At 35.2% G+C, this 23,033-nt stretch overlaps 1 non-coding gene across 1 annotated transcript; it reads right to left on the bottom strand.

Moving 5' to 3' along the window:
* Window positions 1-3,343: 3,343 nt before the first annotated feature.
* LOC121223963 (small nucleolar RNA R71) lies at window positions 3,344-3,449 on the bottom strand. The gene has a single exon (XR_005921426.1). It is a non-coding gene; the product is annotated as a small nucleolar RNA R71 (small nucleolar RNA).
* Between the last annotated feature and the right edge of the window lie 19,584 nt (window positions 3,450-23,033).

Below are 23,033 nucleotides of genomic sequence, written 5' to 3'. Positions count from 1 at the left end.
TATGTCGCGACATAGGTCCTGATGTGTCGTGACATCGACTCTGTGACGGAAACAACACATGAAGCAGGGGCGTTTTGGTCAGCACAATCAAACTTTAAGCTCGAGAATGTCAACTAACCAAGGTTTAAGGATGACGACCACCTGAAGGTTATAAATAGGCTTATTTGTCACTTGTTATGCGTTGGATCGCCGGCACCCCTATGGTGCAGCGAAAAAAATAAAAATCCGGTGATCCTAACCAAGGATCCATGTGTGAGGAACGAATCGGGGTGATAAAGGTTACGAAATTACCGAATGTTTATTTGAGTAGACAGCAACGTCTCAACAACGTGTAGTCAGATCTACAGTCGAACCAAGTCGCAATCTATCGAGACCCCGACCTTTACGTAATCCACCCAGTTGACTACGAACAGAAGAAATCAGAAATCCCCAAAACAGTTTTGAGAGTGATTTTTTTCACGGCTGCTAGACCCAAAACAAAGAAAAACGGGATTCTTATATATCTTTTTATTTTAGGGTTTTTAGGAATTAAATAAATATAATAATATTTTAAACCGAAAATTATAATTACATTAATTATAATATAATTTCGGTAAACCATATATTTATTTGAATTCATATGCTAACCAAATTCATGTCCTTATTGTGTGTACAACAACCTTGTACATAATGTGTTAGAAATTTGATTACCGAATTAAATTAATTCTATAATTAATTTAATTCAAGCGACCCCCAAAAACAATACCAACTATGGTTTGTTCCGTTCATTTGAACTATAGGGTGTGACCCTGCAGGCTCCTATAACGTTAGTAGTAATACTAGAACGATTCCAATGTTACAAACAATGAGTGGCATCTAGCAATGCATCATTGCTACCTAAGTCACAAGAGATCATGATTCGACATAACCTTTTTATGATTAACCTTTTATGCAATAATCCTTAAGTCCTTTATCACTGGATTGGACACAAGTCATGGAATAGTCACACTTGCATAGTCCATTCCATATTCCTTGATATCTTAAGCAGACTACGATATACAAATAAGTATGACATCTCATATCAACTTATTTGAGCATGTCCATGCATTTCTAGTCTCACTTAATCAAGTGGCCTAAGATATTACTCCCATTATGTAGGAGGGACTTATTCTATATCGACCAACCATATCCCTTTACATCGATTGTGGTATATCCAACATCAGCCTTTATAGAACAACCAATTACGGTGTACGTTTGACTGTATCAAAATATACTACTCACGATGTTGGGATTATGATGATCTCAAGTCTAAGGATCATATACATATTAATCAATATGAGTAATGTCGTGACAATTACATAATAATCCAAGAAACATACTCATAATGGGTCAGTCTAATATGTTGTTCTCTAACACACATATTCATGCATCGATTCTGACATTCCATATCAATGACAACTCTTTATCATCAATCAACTACATGTTAGTCTTAATGCATTATCATTGTCCTATCCAACAATAATACTTGACTAAGGATCTTTTAAGAATAATCATATTATTCTTAGGACATTATTATAAAAACAGTTTATTTATACATACAGAAAAGAAACTGAAATAATAATGGTAACGTCTTATATTAATAAACATGATAAATCAAGTATGTTAGTACAACCATCTCATGATTGATCTTTGGGCATACTCTAACATTATGGACATCAATCCTTTAGCCTAGATTCTCTCTTGTAAATTTAGTTTAGCTTTCTTTCTTTCTTAGGGTTTTAGATCTATTTCAATTGTTCTTGTTGATTTCAATATATTTGAATTGTGGAAGCATTCAAACTTTATGGATTCATTAATTTCAATACAATCAAACTCTTTCATTTACTTTATCTTGTCGATTTAATTAGCACGCTTTCTCTTTACATCGATTATATATTGTCTATAGAAGCCATGAGGAACTAATCCTTCTACGGGGGATTAGTGAGTGGAGGTATGATCTGTTAACTATTTTCTAGGGTTACTTAACGTATCAGCTATTTGGGAAAGGAAGAGCCTGAAACAAACCCTAGGCTTGACAACCCCGAGAAGTCATCAAGGTGGGAATTAACCTAAAATTGGTGTTACCCATTCGTGAACAACTTAACTCCAAACCAGTTTGAACTGTGAGGTCAAAAGATAAGTAGTTCTTGTTGACTCATTATGTTATTGGAAGATTGGAAGATCATGCTAGGGTAGCGACTAGTTGATTGACAAGGAACCCAGAATGAAAATTGATAGAGATTACCGAAGCGAGCTAATCACCCGTAATCGGATTTGATTTATTCTGTTTTTTTAATCTCTTGGATTTTATCTTTTTATGTTATTTTGTTTTTATTGCTATTATTATAAAACCCAAAAAATCTTTTATTTTATATTTTTCGTACTATAACTTATTTAAAAGTATTAATTAGATCTTTTAGTGTTTAGGTTAGAATTGATCTGGCACTCGCCTCCCTTGGGTATAATCCTCGAAATACTCACCTTTTTCGTTGTAAAACTATATTACAACTCGACTTGTATACTTGCGGATATCACTTTGTCTTTCTATATTTTATTGCAGTATTCACACTCTGGACGTTAGTACGTCCGGAGGTAATCAAGTTGTTGGCGCCGTTGCCAGGGAGGCAATGTCACTAGGTTAATTTTAATTTTTACATGTAAAAGAATAACTAGGAAATTTCTTAGTTATAGATACGATTTTTTTATTGTTACTAATCTCTTCTTTCTGAGTTAGTGTATGACTTGCAGTAGGGGCGTGCCTATTGTAGTAGCTACAGATCCAGAAAGAATAATCCGAAGAAATTACCGTCAGCAACAACAATAGCAACAACAGATGAAAGATCCACCACTACCTCCTGTAGGTAAATTATGACGAGAAAATCCATTGTTCGATGATGTTAATGATAACGTTTTAGGAGATCCACCAATACCACAGTTACCTGCAAATGGACATATGGCTCGAACCAAGAGAACCTTAAGGGATTATGCCTTACTAGGCTTAGACATGGTTCATGAAACTAAAGCAAGGATGACAATTACAACTAATAATTTTGAGATAAAATCAGCGATGATTTAGATGATTCAAAATAATATGTAGTTTAGGGCACTATGACAGAGGACCCTAATCAGCTTTTAAAATGAGTTCCTCAACTCCGTGATACTTTTAAGTATAACGGGGTCATTGATAACACTATTCGTCTTCCCCTTTTCTTTAATTGATAACACCTTTTCTTGACTCGACTCGTAGGCACCAGGGTCTATCATGACATGAGATGAACTAGCTGGAAAGTTCTTATAGAAGTTCTTACTGATTAGTAAAGCAGTACAACTAAGAAAAGAGGTTGTTGTTTTTAGATAGATGGAGGGAAATGTTTCTATGAGGCGTAAGAATGTTTCAAAATGCTGATTAAAAAATGCCCGCACCACGGATTTCCTGAATGGATGCGACTGCAGGTATTTTATAATGGGTTGGATGCAAATGCACGATCTATATTAGACAGAGCAGTAAGAGGAGCCCTTATGAACATAACCTACAAGGATGCATACAAAATCATTGAGAATATGAGACTAAACTCCTGCCAGTGGCCAATTAAATGATTCACATATGGTCAGAAACCCCCCACGGTAAAAGCTATCCAAAAAGATGACAAGTATCAACAGTTAGTGGATAGATTCAACCATATCGAATTTGCTTCTACACTGTTTATGCATGGGGGAGACAAACTACTCTTCCACTATATAAACAATCCTACCGAGGATATAAATTACATTGGGAATATGGGTGGAAACCCTTATTTGAATACATATAATCCCAACCGGAGAGATCACCCGAATCTGAGATGAGAAGGGAATAAATGAGCAGGTAATAATTCAAATTAGGCTAAAAACACTAATTACCAACATATTTATTTGTAGAAACCCAAGGATAGGGCTAACCCAAATGAATATACTGCATGTGGTTAATGTTTGGATAGAATTGAGGGAGAGATGTAGTCAATGAGAATGGATGTCTACCAGGTGTAGTCTGAGTGCACCAATTCAACAAGAACATTGGCTAAACTCGAGGATTAAATGAGCCAATTGATGAGCATGATGGGTGACATTAAAAGACAAATTAGCATAGGTATTCCTAGCAACACGAAAGATAATGCACAAAGAGAAGGTAAAGATCAAGTGAAAGCAATTGCGTTCTGATCGGGCAAAGTACTGAGAAGCTCAGAAGCCACTACTCTAGAAACAATTACAGAGAATAATAAAGATCCTCAAGAAGTATCCTTAGAAGCAGAAGATGACCTAGAATAAGAGAAGGTAATCACATTGGTAGCAGAGATAGAGAAGGAAATAACTAAGGATTCTGTCGGTGCAAAAAATCCTATTCCCTTCAGGACTAAAGGAAAAACAAAAGCGGAATGACGATGAATTTGTAAGTTTCGTAAACATGTTTAAAGCATTAAGTGTTAACCTCCCTTTAATTGAGTTAATTGAAAGCATTCCTAAGTATGCTAAGTTTTTAAAGAAGATGATGGCTACGTAAGAAAATTAAGGTAAAAGAACAAGTTAATTTAAATGCTTCCTATAGTGTGATTATTTGAAGACAGGTACCTTGGAAATTGAAAGACCCTGAGAGCTTTACTATACCCATAGAGATAGGGGGTATTCATTTTAATAGAGCTTTACGTAATTTAGGAGCTAGTATTATTTTGATGCCTCTATCAATTTTTGAAAAACTCGAGTTAGGGGATGTTAAAGCTACTCAGATAATATTACAGTTGGCGGACAAGTCTTCAATACATCCGAAAGGGGTATTGAAAGATATGTTAGTTAAGGTATGAAGTTTCATTATCCCTGTAGATTTTGTGGTGCTTGATTTCGAAGAAGATAGTGAGATACTGATCTTATTAAAAAGACCCTTTTTGGCTACTTCTAGGTCTACCATTGATTTAGAAAAGAATGAATTAACCATGAAAATCAATGGTGAGACAAAAATATTTAAATGCGACCATTAATTTAGTGAAGAGGAAAGTCAGAAAAAGTTAGGAGAATAGTGTAAAAAAGTACATATTTCTAACGTTCCTGGATCAAGGGACACAGTTCCTCTTATGCATACAAACAAAATAAACAGGCTCAAGGAAAAAGACAAGCGAAAGAAGGTGGAATGGCATGACGAACAATGGATCAATACTAATAGAACAAAAAGATTGTCCATCTATGAACCGACAATACTGTTGGATGAATCTGGCAGTAAAAATAAAAATTATTTGAATTGCTTACATTTTTTTTGTAAATTATTGTATAACTAACCCCATAGTTTAGATTCTCACTTTTTGATACATGTTTATTGTTAGACCAAAATATCCTCAAGATGGAAATTTGGGGTTGAAATAGAGTCGGTGTCGCAACACGACAACCATGTCTCACGACACTACGCGCAGAATACGAAAATTGATGAAAAGCATATCGATGTCACGACATGGCACCAACGTGTCACGACATAGTAGACAAGTTCTCCAACATCTCCAAACTGACAAATGTGTCATGACACAGAATCCTTGTGTCGCTATCGCATGTAAAATTAAATGCGAATTGTGCAAGTATACACGTCGAATCAGCTAATAAAGTGATAAGTGAGATTGTCTCCACAGGGATCGAATTAAGTATAGAAGTGGTTAAGCTATTATAATGAATTGTGATTAATGTTATGGCAAAACCAAGTTAAGTGCATAGTGGTAAATTAAAATAGTAAGGATGTGTGCAAAATGTATACTGACTAATACTGGTAAATACTAAGGCAAAGAAAGTGTAAAAGTGCAATGACAATTAAGAGAATAACTACGTGAATAATACGTGAGCGAATAAATAAATAACTAAGGGAAAAGATACTATAACAAAGGATAAGGGTCTATCATGCTGAATTGGACGGTTGAGATTACTAAGAATCTGCCCTTACTTTCAGTAATGCCTTAGGAAAACTGTACTCAATCTACTGCTCAGAAGAGACTGAAAGTGACCTACTTCTTTCGAGAGAAAAATCTCAAGTTTCCTGGCCTATGTCTATAGGCCTTAGCACGGTAACTTGCACTATTTTATCTTCATTCTATTGAAACGCTACTCTATGTCTAGAGTCTGCTGCAACTATTTGGTCGAATATCTGTTTGTATCACTCAATTTCAGTCCAACTAATCCAACCTTTTCAGAATTAGATTCAGTTTATTGGCATGCTTCAAACTCATCTATGTCTAGAGAATATATGCATACAATTGGGAAATAAAAATAATTGAATGAAATAGTAGATTAAATCAAATATATGCTTCAACCATTAAAGAAAATAAAAGTCTCATCATGTAATCCCAACCCTATGAGATTTAGCTCATGGGTTGGTAATTAAAATTCAAGGACATAATAACACCCAACATCGTTTCGATCAAATCAATTCACGGGAGAACAAATAAAAAATACTAGAAGGACTTAGGAAGATGGCTGTCTCCAAACCAATCCATAATCCAACAGCATATTGTCCTATGGTGGTTGAGAGGGACTACCTCCGAATCTCTACTTTCTGTTTCTACTCAGTCCCTACCCTCTATTGTTGCCTTCGGATCTCCACACCCTTTAGGATTTTCTCTTAGATTTTTATAAGATTTTCTTCCTAGGGTAACACCAGTAGCCCACGATATCTTCTCCTCTTTTCTAGGTAGATTTTTTTGCTACAAGTAGAGCTGGGCTGCAATTGGTATGCGTTGAGTGTTGACTTGGTCATCTCCCTGAAATTGCCATGATATTCATGTTGGCAAACTGTCCAACCTTTTTCCACGACAAACCTTCATTCCTTTATTTCTTTCTCCATATCCTGTACAAGCCAAACCACCAATCCTTCCACACGAAATTAAAAGTATCTAGCATGAAAACACAGCCCAAGCTCCTAATGCAATGATAAAATGCTAATGAAATGACCTAAAATGCCACTAACTGTACACAAGTACAATCAATTAGCTAGGTCTAAAGGCATAAAATATAACTCTTTTCAAGAGTTATCATACCCACAAACTTGAGTTATTTCTTGTCCTCAAGCAAAATATGCATGAGTGCGTGTATGTAGCAATATTGCTAGCATATGTACCTATCTTGTACTGTCACTCTATTCAAAGACCCATCTATACATTAGTTCTCAACCATCTTCTTGCTACAAAAACTTGTTCAAGTTTCAAAGGTTTAATTTAACAAAGGTAGTGTAGAAAATTGCTCCCTCAAAATAATATTTTCTAAGTGCCATGTATGTTCTTACCAAAGAAAATATCTCCTTATGTACTCAGTTCATTTGTTACATAAACTTAAGTTACTCTTGCTCTAAAACAACTTGAAATGTATAAACCATGTACATTTGTGTTTTTTTATGTTAGTATATTAGGTGATTTAGCATGTCACAAAATTCTTTGACTTGATAATCATAATGGAGCATACACCAAATTACCTAGTATTTAATCGTGTCACAATTTAAATATAAATCATCTTGAAGCTAAGGCTTTTGACATAGAAGATGGATGGAGCAAACAACTACATCCTTAGCTACTAAGCCCGTTACTACAGTGAAGTGCCCCTAATTTATTTATTTTCTATTACACACTCTTACTTAAACTCACCCTTCTAGTCAACAATACGATGGAGAAAACAAAGTGGTGCTGACTTACTTCGCATATCGAATTGGAGTGCCTACTGTTCACTGTCCTTTATTTAATAATGCCAAGGCAATATGACTGAATTTGGCTTCAAAAGTCCTTAAGTTCATTAGAAGGTACTCATTGCAACCCGAAAAACTCGGTATTGGACATCTCATTTTTAGAAATTAATTTTCAAGCAACCAATCCTATGCTATATTCACCTAATCCACTATCACATGTTCTATGTGTATTGAAGAATCTAAACTCATCATTGAAGATCCTAAGTACAGATTGTACTCCTCATAGGCAAACAATACTTAAGAATTAAATTGCAACAACAAAACAAATTTAACTATACTAAAATGACTATACTAAAATGATCATACATTTTAAATATGAAATGCAGCCTAAATGCACAAGACCCCCAAACCTAAGGGATGCATTGTCCTCAATGCATAACTAGATATAGAATAAAACAACAAACGAATAAATTTATACCACAAATGCCATGGCAAAAGAAATGGAATGCAAGAAGCATGAAAGAACGAAAAAACCTAACTGGCTTAGACTAGCTTATAGATACTTCATTATACCCAATGAGTGGATTTTCGGGTATTGACTTTATACCGCCACTTCCTCTTTTGGGGATCTATTTCTTCCCTCACCTTGTCAGTTTCCATTAACTCATCGATCAGACGATTAATGTCATGGTCTTATGTAGTTACAGGGGCTGGTGGCGAAGGTGGAATAGGATCCTTACCTTTGGTGGTGGCAGTGTCATCTTTTTCTTCATCATCATCCTTCTCAATATGTATGGATGCTATATTTTCAAGCTTTTTAGCAGCAAATTAAGTGGTCTCCTCAGCAACAGGTTGAGTGGGCTCCTTAGTAGCATCAGAAAATAGAGCAAAGTGGCGAGGAATATAGGAAATTTTGGCATTGGCTTTGTAAAATTATTTTCTATGGATCTCCTAAGAGCCAAATCCCTACTCCTCACACAGGCCCAATATTCAGATTACCACAGCTGGGCCTGGACTGTTTCCTTAGCTAGGTGAAACTGTTGGATTTCAAAGAGGGACATCCTCTGCTCCAACTACTTTAAGGAGTGCAATATTTACTATTTGAGAGAGATACGAGAAACTGAAGGTGCTATCGTGGGAGAATACACAGTAGAGGAAGTGGTGGCGTGACTATGCTGAGTGATAACTCTTGAAAAGAATTATATTTTAGGCCTCTAATTGAAGTATTTGCTTGTAATTAGGAAAATATGTTTGCTTTTAAGACTTATTACTAGAGCATTACATACTAAAGCTTGGATTGTGTTCTAATTGTAAATTTATGTTCCTTTTAATTGCTAAAAAGAGGTTTGGTGGTGTTTGGTAGTAGGTGTAGGTAGGACGAAAGAGGCAAGAAGAAGGAAAAGAGGAATAAGAAAAGAGAATAAGGGAGGTGAAACATTGCAATGGCAAATGGTGGGATAGATTACCAATAGATATGTCATGGAAATTCTAGGAAGATGAAGCAGTACTCAATCCACGTCACTTTCAGCCAGCTGTACGTGTACCAGATAAATCACCATGAAAAAGAGGAGAAAAATATGTGTGCTGAGAGGGACATATCTACCCTATAAAAGGAGGAGGGAGAAGAGAAGAAGAACACACGAATTGTGATGAAAAAAGAAAAGAAAGAGAGCAATTGTCTCTCTGCAACAGAATCCTGTGAAGTAATTACGAGAAAAATTTAAAAGAGAAGAAGAGGGTAGCAGCTAAAAAGAGGAGATCAAGATGCGAATAAGGTGAAGAGAAATCTGCCTTAAGTTTTACGTAAAATCTTGAGAAGAAGCTAGAGTGTAGCGAGAACTTCCTGCAGTTCTGCCTTTGTTTTGTTTTTCTTGTTTTTAATTTCTGTGATTCGTAAAACTTGAAGAATGTTGATGAATGATTTAATTTCAGATTTCATTGCCCAAACTATGAGCTAATTATCTTTGGGTTGGAATTATTTTTGTGAATATTGAATTAGCTATAATGCCCGTGATATGGTTTTGATTGAAATTACTATTTCATTCGATTTATGCTTATTTTGAATGCATGCATGCAAGCTCTAGACATAGTTGACTGTATGTTATGTTTTTAGATGGATTTGAATCTAAAAGGATTAAATACATCAGATTATTAGTTAAATTTGCAATAATACTTTACCAATTATAACCAATTTCCAATCCATGTGGAGACGATACAGACTCATCATTATATTACTTGAATTAACATGTACACTTGCACATTTGCATTACATATTTACATGCGATAAGTTTTTGGCGCCGTTGCTGGGGATCAGCAACATTGGTGAAAATTGGTTTGTTATTATCTGTTTAGTTTCTGTTAGTTTAGTTTAATTAGTTATTTTGAGTTTTCTTTTTTTAGGTCTGTGCTAGTGCATGCATAGAAATATTCTGGAGAATACAGAGTACTGTTTTGATCCAGAGATTGAGAGAACCTTAAGGCGAAGGAGAAAAGAGTTGTGACAGATGGAAAGAATTAGAAAGGATCAAGTTAGAGAAGAGCCATTACATTAGGAAAGAAGGGATGCTGATATTCCTTGAATTGTAGATGACAGAGAAAGACTCATAAGAGAACTTGTAGTGCTAATCTTAGATGATTTAAATCTAGGAATTGTCAGGCTGTATATTCAGGCTCAGCATTTTGAATTAAATCTAGTGATGTTTCAAATGCTGCAAACAGTGGGGCAATTTAGTGGGTTGCCTACTGAGGTTCCAAAGTTGCACCTACGACTCTTTTTGGAAGTCTGGAATTCGTTTAGGCAGCAAGGTGTTCGTGAAGATGCCATGTGACTGACGTTATTCCCTTACTCATTGCGAGATCGTGCTAGAGCATGGTTAAATGCATTGTCGTTAGGTACAGTGGCATCGTGGAATGAACTATGTTAAAGGTTTCTATGAAGATATAATCCTCCTAACATAAATGCCAAGTTGAGGAATGCAATTACATCTCTAACTGTTCAGGTATCATCTTTAACAAATATGATTAAAAAGCTGAAAGGCCATCTATAGTGCAAGAAATGAAAGTAACTGAGTTAGAATGTGTTTACTATGGAAAATATCATGTCTTTGATGAATGCCCATCGAACCCAACCTTATTTTTTTACATGGGGGATTTTAATCGCAAAAATAACCCATACTCCAACACATATAATCCGGGGTGGAAACAACATCCTAATTTCAGTTAGAGTAATCAAGGGATGGGAAATGCCAGTAATGCCATTCGATAGAATGCTGTGAGTGTACCATCTGGGTACAATCACTCTTTGCCATGGTAAAATGCCCAGCAAAATTCAATTTTAAGTTCTTCATCTATGGAAGCTTTATTGAAAAAGTATATGGCCAAGAATGATGCTATCATTCAGAGCTAGGCTGCATCTTTAAGAGCTTTGGAAAACCAAGTAGGGCAAATTGCCATTGCATTGAATTCCAGACAGTAAGGAGCATTACCGAGTGACACTGAGAGTTCTCGATCTCTAGGGAAGGAACAATGCAAAACTATTACACTTCAAAGTGGTACTCAACTACCAGGAGTTGTGAATGACACCATTACTAAAGAAATAATTTTAACTTTTTCAAATGAAAAGAATTCCGAATCAGTATGGGAGCAAGCTACAAAGGAAAAGAGCAACCAGGAAAATGCTGAAGTAGAGGCAACTTGTACTGCTAATAAAAATGCCACGGCAAAATAATTTAGACAAATAAAGGAAGGCCACCACCACCTTTTCCTCAGTGGTTCCAAAAATCCAAGCAAGATGTTCAATTCAAGAAATTTCTGGAGGTTTTGAAACAATTACATATTAATATATCATTGGTGGAAGCATTAGAGCAGATGCCCAACTACGTGAAGTTCATGAAAGATATTTTATCAAAAAAGCAAAGGTTAGGTGAATTTGAAACTGTTGCTCTCACTAAAGGGTGCACAACAATGCCTAGAAACAAATTGCCACCAAAACTGAAGGATCCAGGGAGCTTTACTATACCTTTCTCTATTGGCAATCACTATGTAGGCAAAGCATTATGAGATTTTGGTGCAAGTATAAACTAATGCCTATGTGTTTTTTAGGAAGCTTGGAAAAGGAAAGGCGAGACCCACAACTGTCACACTATAGTTAGCTGATAGATCCTATGCACATCCAGAAGGTAAAATCGAAGATGTCTTAGTAAGAGTTGATAAATTTATTTTTCTAGTATATTTTATTATTTTGGAATGTGAGGCTAATAAAGAGGTACCGATCATACTTGGGAGACCTTTCTTAGCAATGGGTATAACATTAATTGATGTTCAAAAAGGTGAATTAACTATGAGATTCAATGATTAACAGTTAACTTTTAATGTCTTTGATGCTATGAAGTGCGTAGATATTGATGAAGAATGCCATGCTATTCAGATTGTTGATACAACAGTATAAGAAAAAATTAAAGATTTTTGTTTTAAAAATTTAGAAAATGATGCAGATGTATATAAGTTAATTGATGCGGACATGATTATAGATATTGACAAACTGATGGAAGTTCAGCAAATTGAAAATGGATCAAGGAGAAGTTTCGAATCATTAAATCTATCTGATCGTTCTTTTAAACCTCTTCGACCATTCATAGAGGACCCTCTTTGGCTGGAATTGAAGCCATTACCAATACATTTGAAGTACGTGTATCTGGGAGGTAACAACACATTACCAGTAGTTATCTCTATCGAGTTAACAATAGATCATGAGGCTCAATTATTGGAAGTTTTAAGGAAATCTAAAAAGGCCTGGGGGTGAATTGCAAATGTCAAGGGAATTAGTCCAACAATTTGTATGCACAAGATAATACTGGAGGATTGCCATGGAAAATCTATTAAGTAGTAGAGGAGACTGAATCCCATCATAAAGGAAGTTCTGAAAAAGGAGATTATCAAATGGCTAGATGTTGGAACCATATACCCAATTTCTGATAGTTCTTGGGTGAGCACTGTTTAGTGTGTACCTAGAAAAGGGGGTGTCACTATGGTAAGCAACGATGGCAATGAACTTATTCCCACTTATACTGTCACGGGATGAAGGGTTTGCATGGATTATCGAAAACTTGTAATGTTGGATAGACTAGTAGGGAAAGTCTTCTATTACTTTCTGGATGGATACTCAGGGTACAATCAAATTGCCATAGCTCTTGCTGATTAAGAGAAGACTATATTCACATGTCCGTATAGAACTTTTGCATTTTGAAGAATGCCGTTTGGATTATGCAATGCCCCTGCAACTTTTTAGCATTGCATGATGGCAATACTTTCAAACATGGTGGAGAAATTCTTAGAAGTATTTGTGGATGATTTATCAGTGTTTGGAGATCCATTTGAAGACTATTTGCAAAATTTGGAGTTAGTTCTTTGTCGATGTCAATAAACCAATCTTGTGCTGAATTTGGAAAAATGCCACTTCATGGTTTGTGAGGGAATTATTTTGGGACATAAGATTTCACAGTAAAGAAACGCCGTTGACAAAGAAAAAATTGAGGTTATTGAGAAATTACGACCACCCACTTTAGTAAAAGGTATCCAAAGCTTCCTCGGTTACGTAGGATTCTATCGTAAAATTATCAAAGACTTTCCCAAAATATCCACCCCTCATTGCACATTATTGGAGCAAAACAGATCTTTTAATTTTGATTGGCCAAGCTTGCAAGCATTTGAAGAATTGAAGAAGCGATTGATTACAGCACCAATAGTCACTGCACCAGACTAGACTTTACTGTTCAGACTGATATGTGATGTAAGTGAATTTGTCATATGAGTGGTCCTAGGACAAAGAAACGTGAAGCTATTTCATGCTATATACTATGCCAACCATACATTGATAGATTCATATCTCAATTACATTACCACTAAGAAAGAGCTATTAGTTATAGTATTTGCCTTTGACAAATTCAAAGCTTATCTCATGGGCACTAAAGTCATGGTGTATACGGACCACTCTGCTATTAAGTACTTGGTGACCAAAAAAGATGCCAAACCCAGATTAATTCGATGGATATTGCTGCTGCAAGAATTTTATCTGGAGATTAGAGATAGGAAGGATATAGAAAATCAAGTGGTTGATCATTTATCATGCTTAGAAGCAGGGAATGAAGATGGAAATATTCAAATTATTCAAGATGAATTCCCTGATGAGTAGTTGCTGGTTGCCATGACATTACCATGGTATGCTGATTTTGTTAATTTTCTGGTTAGTGGATTGTTGTCACCCGAGCTCTCTAGTAAAGGAAAAAGGAAATTCCTCCACAATGTTAAGCAGTACTACTGGGATGAGCAATTCTTATTCGAGCAGTGTGTAGACCAAATCATTTGAAGATGTATTTCAGATGATGAAATTCAGAGCGTTCTGTACCACTATCATTCAACACCATATGGAGGCCACTTTAGGGGTATGTAAATTGCTGCAAAAGTTCTCCAGTCTAGTTTTTATTGGCCAGTAATGTTTAAAGACGCTCATGAATTCTGTAAGGTCTATGATCGTTGTCAAAGAATTGGAAATCTATCTAGGAGATATGAAATGCCCTTGCAAAATATTTTAGAAATGGAACTATTTGATGTTTGGGGAATTGATTTTATGGGGCCATTTCCACCCTCTTGGGGCAATATCTATATACTGGTAGCTATTGATTACATCTCCAAGTGGGTTGAACCTACTGCTCTACAAACAAATGATGCCAAATCAGTACTGGAATTTCTTCATAAAAATAATTTTACGCGGTTTGGTACCTATCGTACTCTAATCAGTGATGAAGGTTCACACTTTGATTAAAAGTTATTTGCTAATGCTCTTAACAGATATGGAGTGAGACTTAAAATTTCCACGACATATCATCCCTAGATGAATGAAAAAGCAGAAATCTCTAATAGAGAGATTAAAGAAATTCTAGAGAAGGTAGTTAATCCCAACTGAAAAGATTGGTCAGCAAGACTAGATGAAGTTTTTTGGGCATATCGAACAGCTTTCAAGATACCAATAGGTATGTCACCTTTCCAGCTTGTTTATGGTAAACCATGCCACTTGCCTGTTGAACTGGAAACAAGGCATTTGGGCAATCATGAAACTGCATATGGGTAGGAAATCTATTAGAAATAATTGCTTATTGGAGCTGAATGAGATGGACGAATTTCAAACTCAAGCCTATGAAAATTCCAATCTGTACAAAGAAAAGACGAAACGATGACATGATAACAAAATTTTTCCATGACATATTTCCTGGACAACAAGGCTTGCTTTTCAATTCTAGGCTTAAATTGTTTCTTGGAAAATTAAAGTCTCGATGGTCGGGTTCATTTGAAGTTGTTCAGGTATATCCTCATGGAGTTGTAGATGTCAAAGACAAACAAAATGAGTCTACTTTCAAAGTCAATGATCAATGGTTAAAGTATTACTTTAGAGCTCCTATAATTCGTGCTAAAAATTCCATCAATTTTCAAACTAATTAATATTTCTCTCTTGCGCTGTTTATTCAATTATTTTATTTTTAATTTCTTTGTTTCAGTTGAATCAATAAATTTATTTAACTTTTATTTTTTTTTATTTATAGGTACGTTGCGGCCTAGGTTTGTAGGCCTTAACCCACTCATTTTATTAACCACTTTTTAGTTTAATAAATCTACTTAGTATTTCATTTTTCCCGCTTAAATATTTACTGTTACATTTATGAGACCATGATTAAGGCCCAATCTTATCACCCATGTCACGGGTTCTTTCCCCTCAAGCCTTTACCTTAGCCGATTAAGTTTCCTCTTCACCGTTACCTTCACTTTATTTCTAAGTTATTTTTCTCTCTGTTTTCATCCCAAACTTTTAAAGGTTTCATCTTTTTTACTCTTACAGTTATCATCTTCTTGGCAATAGCTCATCAAACACCTTCTACTTTTACTACTGCACAACTGCGTACATTTTTCAGTAAGATAGCATAAACCAAATACCACGAAAACATCTCCAAACGCCCTCTGTGCATGAAAAAGGATTTTATGTCTCCATCTTGACGGTGTTTTCGCTAAATTAGTAAAGGAGTTCTACGCTCACCTTACTTCCCCTAAAAATTCTTTTCATTATGTGTGGGGTGCTTCAATATTGTTTGATGTCGACTCGATAAATGCACAATACAGGGTTGTTTGATGTTCTCGATGAACATGCTGATTTTGTCAAGACAATGATAGGAGAAAGATTAAACCATGTGCATATTGATGTCTGTGTTGAGGGCATAAAATAGACGGTCTCAAGGAATGATTGCTACACCATTGACAAGGTAACTTTGAAGCCCTACTATAGGGTTTGGTATCATTTCTTAAAAAATCATCTTATTCCATCCACCCACATTCTACAATCTCGAAGGAGCATTTGGTACTACTCTATTCGGTTATTTTGGATGAAAGATAAATGTTAGGAACATTATCTTTGGAGAGGTCCACCGTTGTGCTTAGAAAAATGCCGATACCTTAAACTTTCTGTGCCTTATCACTGCGCTTTGTCAGAAGGTCAACGCTCCTCTTCAAGCCAATAAAGACCGAATCCCTAATAAAGGTGATATCACTAAGCACATTGCTTTGAAATTTTTCGGCCAGGAACTGTCGTAGCATTCAGATCCTTCCCCGACATTTTCTCCACCCAGGCTCAATGATGCTGCTCCATCAACCACTAAGAATGCATTTGAGCAGAAGGTGGTCGATACTTTAGAAGTCTTACAGCAACAATTTTAGAAATTGGAGAAACACCAACAAAGTTTGGCCACTGATTTTGGCCATGCTCAAGAGGAAATGGCTATCTATTGGGGGTATATCTGGTGAAGAGATAAGGCCCTGAAGAAATCTCTTCAGAAGAATTGCACAAGTCCCATGCCTCCGTTCCCTGATTTTCCTAAGGAGTTGTTGTTGGAGTCTGAGGAGGATGATGAGGAAGGTGAAGATCTTACTGTGGAGAAATAGACCACCGAACAAGGAGAAATAGAGAAAATCAAATTTGTCCATGTTAAATTTGAGAAGGAAGATGGTGATGTGACTCAAGCTACTGCACCTATAGACACTACCATTGCCACCACACCAAGATTGAAAGCACCTATGACCGCAGAAGAAAGTGCAGTTCATCAACTGATTGATGAACTCACGAAATCAAATTCTGATGATGGATAAAAGGTGCCTATTAATCAGCTTAAAAGGAAGCCTTACAAGAAAGCTGTTGGAAGAGTAGTTCAGCTAATAGTGGTGAAACAAAGAGGCAGTAGCGTTACAAACGTGCAGCCAAGAAGTTAACCAAACCAAATTAAGAGTAACAAATATTCTGTCCAAGCTTTTATTTCTAATTCATGCATTATTTTTTGTTTGTCATTGCATTTCCATATTTGTAAATATGTATTTTGTTTTCTGACATTTTTCATTATTTTATGCATTGAGGGCAATGCATCCCTTAGGTTTGGGGGTCTATTGTGCATATAGGTTGCATTAGATATGTATGTTAATATTTGTTGTTTTGCCATTTATTTTGCCATGACATACAATTGCCAAATAATTGCCAGGCTTTGCTAAGTTTATTTTTGTCTATGATGATGAGGATAATAACTCTTTGATAAATTTAAAAAATTGTTCAAGTAATTAGGTTTGTTTAGCTTAGGATAGCTATTTGAAAATTGATTCCTAAAAGTAGATGTATTAGGATTCTTTTAATGCATCTAAATTTCTTAATCCTAAATTCAATAATTTGGTTATGAATGATAAGGAATACCTTAGCAATAGTTTTACACTCCAATTTTTGAAATTATTAAGTAGGTTAGTAATTCTTTGTTTTCTCCATCGTATTATTGGTCAGAAAAATGAGTTCAAATAAGAGTGATGAAAAAGAAAGTAGGGACACTCCACTGTAGTGTTAGGCTAAGTAGCTAAGGAGGTAGTAGTCTGTTCCATCCATCTTTTTAGTTAAAAACCTTAGCTTATGAGTGAATTCCATTCAAATTGTGGCATGATGTAATATCTTGCAATATAGTGTTTGCTCCATTAAGGTTGTCAAGTATAGAAATCATGTGACAAGATGAATTCCCTAGAAAAAAATTTAAAATATGCAATGACATAATAATTATGAGAAGTGAAATTGAGTTTAGAGGAAAGATATTTTAAATATATTAGAAGAGGTCTATTATAGCCAAAATTGCATAGTTATTTAGGAACTTTTATTTTTAGGAAACATTTTCTGCACTTCATTACCTAAACAAACCTATAAATTTTGAACCAATTATCTGAAAAAAAGATTGCTGAGAATGAAGGTATAAAATATATTTGAGATAGTCCAGTGATATATTAGGTAATTGTAATGTTTTGGCAAACTCATGCATACCTGCTTTCATAAATACTCATGCATATTTTCTTGAGGACAAGTAATAATTCATGTTTGGGGGTGTGATAACTCTTGAAAAGAGTTATATTTCAAGCCCCTAAACTGAAGTACTTTCTTGTAATTAGGAAAACATGTTTGCATCTTAGACTTATTACTAGAGCATTACATACTAAAGCTTGGATTATGTTCTAACTGTAAATTTATGTTACTTTGAATTGTTGGAAAGAGGTTTCAGAGTCTTTGGTAGTAGGTGCAGGTAGGATGAAAGAGGCAAGAAGAAAGAAAAGATAACGAAGGAGGTGAAACATTGCCACTACAAATGGTGGGATAGATTGCCAATAGAAATGTCATGGCAATTCCAGGAAGATGATACAACACTCAATCCATGGCACTCTTAGCCAGCTGTATGTGTACCAGATAAATCACCCTAAAAAAAGAGCAAAATATGTGTGTTGAGAGGAACATATCTACCCTATAAAAGAAGGAGAGAGAAGAGAGGAAGAACACATAAATTGTGAGGAGAAAAGAAAAGAAAGAGAGGAGTTACTCTCTCTACAATAGAATCATGTAGAGTAATTGTATGAAAAAAATTAAAAGAGAAGAAGAGGGTAGTAACTAAAAAGAGGAGATCACAGACGCGAAGAAGGGGAAGAGAAATTTGTCTTGAGTTTTGCGTAAAATCTTGAGAAGAAGCTGGAGTGTAGCGAGAACTTCCTGCACATCTGCCTTTGTTCTATTTTTCTTGGTTTTAATTTTTGTGACTCGTAAAACTTGAAGAATGTTGATGCATGATTTAATTTTAGATTTCATTGCCCACCCATGAGCTAATTATCTTTGGGTTAGAATTATTTGGGTGAATATTGAATTAGCTGTAATGCCTATGATATGATTTTGATTGAAAACACTGTTTCATTCGATTTATGCTTAGTTTGGATGCATGCGTGCAAGCTCTAGACATAGTTGACTATATGTTATGTTCTTAGATGGATTTGAAACTAAAAGGATTAAATACATCAGATTATTAATTGATTGATACAGGCAAGTATTCGAAAGAATAATTGCAGCACTCGAAACATAGAAGTTGTGATCTATACAGGTGAAGAACGTTAGTGTGGTTATCATTCGTGAGTCTTGTAGACATACACAGGCTCAAGATAATAACTAACGTCTTACTTTCGAAAGAAGTAGAATGCAGTAGAAATTCGCTGGGCAGTAATTAGTCAAAATTTTTCCTTGGCATTATTATGTTACGAAAATATTCCTTGAGTAATTCCAACCTTTATTATTCAACAACAGAAATACTATCTACTTTTTCTTTTTGAATTGCCACGGCATTTAGATTGCTTTGTCATTTTTTTTAGTTATAATTGATATTATTAGTTCATTCGTTTATTCCCTTCATCAATTTATATTCTATTTCTTTTGCATAGTTTAATTAGTTAAATCTGCAGTAATACTTTACCAATTGTAATCAATTCTGATCCCTGTGGAGACTCACTCACTCATCATAACATTACTTGAATCAACGTGTACACTTGCACATTTGCATTACATAGTTACACGCAACACTTAGTTGTCCTGGCTGCATTAGTGCCTTGGATCATGGCAGAAATGGTCTTGGTCAGTCCACCCTTGTTAAGGGGTGATATCCTCATCCGCATTGAGAGGGACTTCAATGATTCGACATAAAGCTGTAATAAGTGAGACCGACATTCTTCTCAGCACATCAGTGTACTTCCTGAAAAAATTTGCCTTTTTAAATCGCCGAAGAACTTCTAACAAACTTCTAACAAACTTGCCTCTTGCTTAGGTGTCAACTTCGTAGAAATTGCTACCGATAAAGTACTGTTGTCGCCCAAATATGCATACTTCAAATGCAGTAGCAAAAATTTTAACTTTAGTGTAGGAGATTCCTCTATAGAAGGTTTAGGAGGATTGAAAGATCGATTTGCTAAACCCAAGGATTCAAATTTCTCCCCTAGTCTATCCACTTCTGCTTGGCTTCCAATAATTCACCAAATTCTTCAAAACTTACTGTATCACTCTACTCAAGTGAGTCTTCATCACTATCAGAATTACTATGGCAAAATTTGGTGAACTCCTTAAACGTTGTTTCTATCAACCCAATGGTGTGGCATTCATCATTAACATTAGCACATTTCAAAGAATTAAATACGTTGAAGGTAACCTGTTGATCATTTAGCTTCATGGTTAGCTCACCTTTTTGTACATCAATTACAGTCCTACCAGTAGTAAGAAAAGGTCTTCCAAGAATAATTGGCACATCTTGGTCAGCTTTACATTTAAAATAAGGAAATCTGCATGAAATATAAATTTATCTACTCTTACCAACACATATTCAATTTTACCTTCTGGATGCACGTAGGATCGATCAGCCATTTTGAACATAACTATAGTAGGTCTAGCTTTTCCAATTCCTAGCTTCCTGAAAATAGACATAGGCGTTAGATTTATACTGGCTCCTAGATTGTCAAAAACTTACTTTTCGAACTTCGTTTAAAAACAAAGTACTTGAAAACCATCACAGTTCACACACAAGATGACATTCATACTAAAAATTATCATAGTGAACATGCTTATGACGATCGAAATCACTCATAAAAAAATTGAGAAACTAAACAAGCTTGGCTTTCCTTTATCCTTGTTGGTGGAATGTTTGATTGGTTTGCAATATAAACAAACAAACAAATTACTTAAATAGATAATTCTTACAGAATTCACATATGCAATAATTCTGGTTACCCCTTACAATGTCCTTTGGCGCATACTATTATGCTAAAACATTGGCGAACTCTTTCCCGATACACTTTTGGTGGACTAGAAGCTCAACTAAATCTTGGCGAACCCCTAGCTTGCCGAAGCAGTAGAGAATCCTCAGTTGCGATGCCAAAACTTTTAAGCCCAATCAAAGGATGTTACAAGAAGGGTCTCTTGATCTTCCACTAAATTAATGAGTCGACAATAACTACTTCTATCTAGACCTCACAGTCCAGACTAGATCGTGGTAATGGGTTTACGGATAGGCAATACAAGTTTTGGATTAATTCCCACCTCAATGACTTTCTACGATTGTCTGGCCCGGGGTTTAAGTTCTTCCTATCTAAAATAATTAATTTATTAATAAAACCATACATAGAAGTTAATTAATCACACGTCCACTCGCTTGTCTCCCATAAGATGATTAGTTCCTCATTGATCTCATAAACAATATAAATTTGATAAAGTAAATAAACATAAAGAACAAATCAAGATTAAAATTTTAAGAAGAATCATGACTTGTATTTGAATGAAATGTCAAAATCCACAAATGGATTGCCTTGAATCCACAAATCAAGTTCTCTGAAGAACATAAATAAATATAAACTAAAAATCAACCCTAAGTACAAAAGAATTTAAAAAATAAAATGAAACTGAAAAGAAAAGTCTAAGTGACAGAAAAGATGATCACTCTAGTGTTTATTGAGCCAATTTATAATGTTTGGGTTGGTCGTCATCCTTAGCCCTAGTTCAACTGATGTTATTACGTTAAAATACATTGTGCAGGCAAAATGCCCTCAACTCTTAATGCTTTCACATTCATGGTCCATATCATAACATCCACTAGCTATGTCGCAACACTGAATTCAACTTACATGGCTCAGGCTCAACTTCAAAGGTGTGTTGCGACACCAACTAGCTTTGTTGCAACACTAAAGGGACACTTGGTATTTTGGATTCTTGCTCATGATGTTGCGACGTCGAACCTCCATGTTGCAATATGACAACTAGTCTCCAGTTCTCATGCGTCCAAATGGTATCCTACACACTTTCTAAACACGTTAGTCTTCCCTTAGGCTTACTTTAGCCCCTAAGGTCATAAAACCAACTCAAATCACACTTGTTATTAAATTGAAACTGAGATATAAAAACTAAATAAAATATAATAAGATTATTTATATTCAATTTCCTTAACTACAAAAACTAGTTTAATCTACTACAACGAATTGAAGCAGATCAAACTCCCCCACACTTGAGTCATTGCTTGTCCTCAAGCAAAGGAAGATACAATCGAAAAAGAAAAGACAACTCTTGAACAAGTGTAATACAAAGACTGGTTTTGGAACATATAACTTGGAATAATCATATCTACACATAATTCTGGCATGATATATAAACGACTTACAACTCATAGTATCAAACACCTAAGTTTATTATTACTAAGTATATCAACAATAAAGTTCTCAAATATATGGATCCATCAATAAATCATACAGACAATTCGATTATCCTAGTAGAATACAAACAGTTGTGTCGAAACCATTTTTAATTTTGACAAAAAAATTTAGTTGTTGACTTTTAAAAAAACAAAAAAATTGGGAGTCGCCACCAATCTTTTATTGATGTGTGATTGGATCACCTAAAAAAACTAGCTTTGGTCTACCAGTTTTAGAAAAAACGGATTCGGGAGTTGGTTACGTACGAGGAAGGATTAGCACCCTCGTAACGCCCAAAAATTGGTACCAAATTGATTAATTAATACCTTAAAGTCGAGAGTTAAAAAAAATACGATCCTTAATTAAATTATTTATTAAGACTTTCTCATTTTGAAAAAGAAAAATATCACACCCAATGCGTTAGGGCACAACATTTTATTCTCTTCAAGATGAGTTAGTCCAGAAAACTCGTGTAATAAAGTTTGAGAAAATATCTAATTGTTTAAAATTTATGACGAAATCGCAGCTCAATACGTTAAGGCACAATTTCCTAAAATCCCAAACATTCAATATTTCCTTTATTTTTCTTAAAATATCCCTGTCTCGAGAAATCAACGTGCCACATCCAATACGTTAGGACACAACATATTGAATCCCCAATGACAAGTTCTATTTTGTTTGATTAAAGAGCAATTCTCGATTGTTAGATTTAACGAAGAAAATCGGAACCCAATACGTTAGGGCT

The sequence above is a fragment of the Gossypium hirsutum genome, chromosome D11, assembly GCF_007990345.1.
Source record: "Gossypium hirsutum isolate 1008001.06 chromosome D11, Gossypium_hirsutum_v2.1, whole genome shotgun sequence".
In the NCBI taxonomy this organism is placed as follows: domain Eukaryota; kingdom Viridiplantae; phylum Streptophyta; class Magnoliopsida; order Malvales; family Malvaceae; genus Gossypium; species Gossypium hirsutum.
This window is presented reverse-complemented; position numbering and strand designations above follow the sequence as displayed.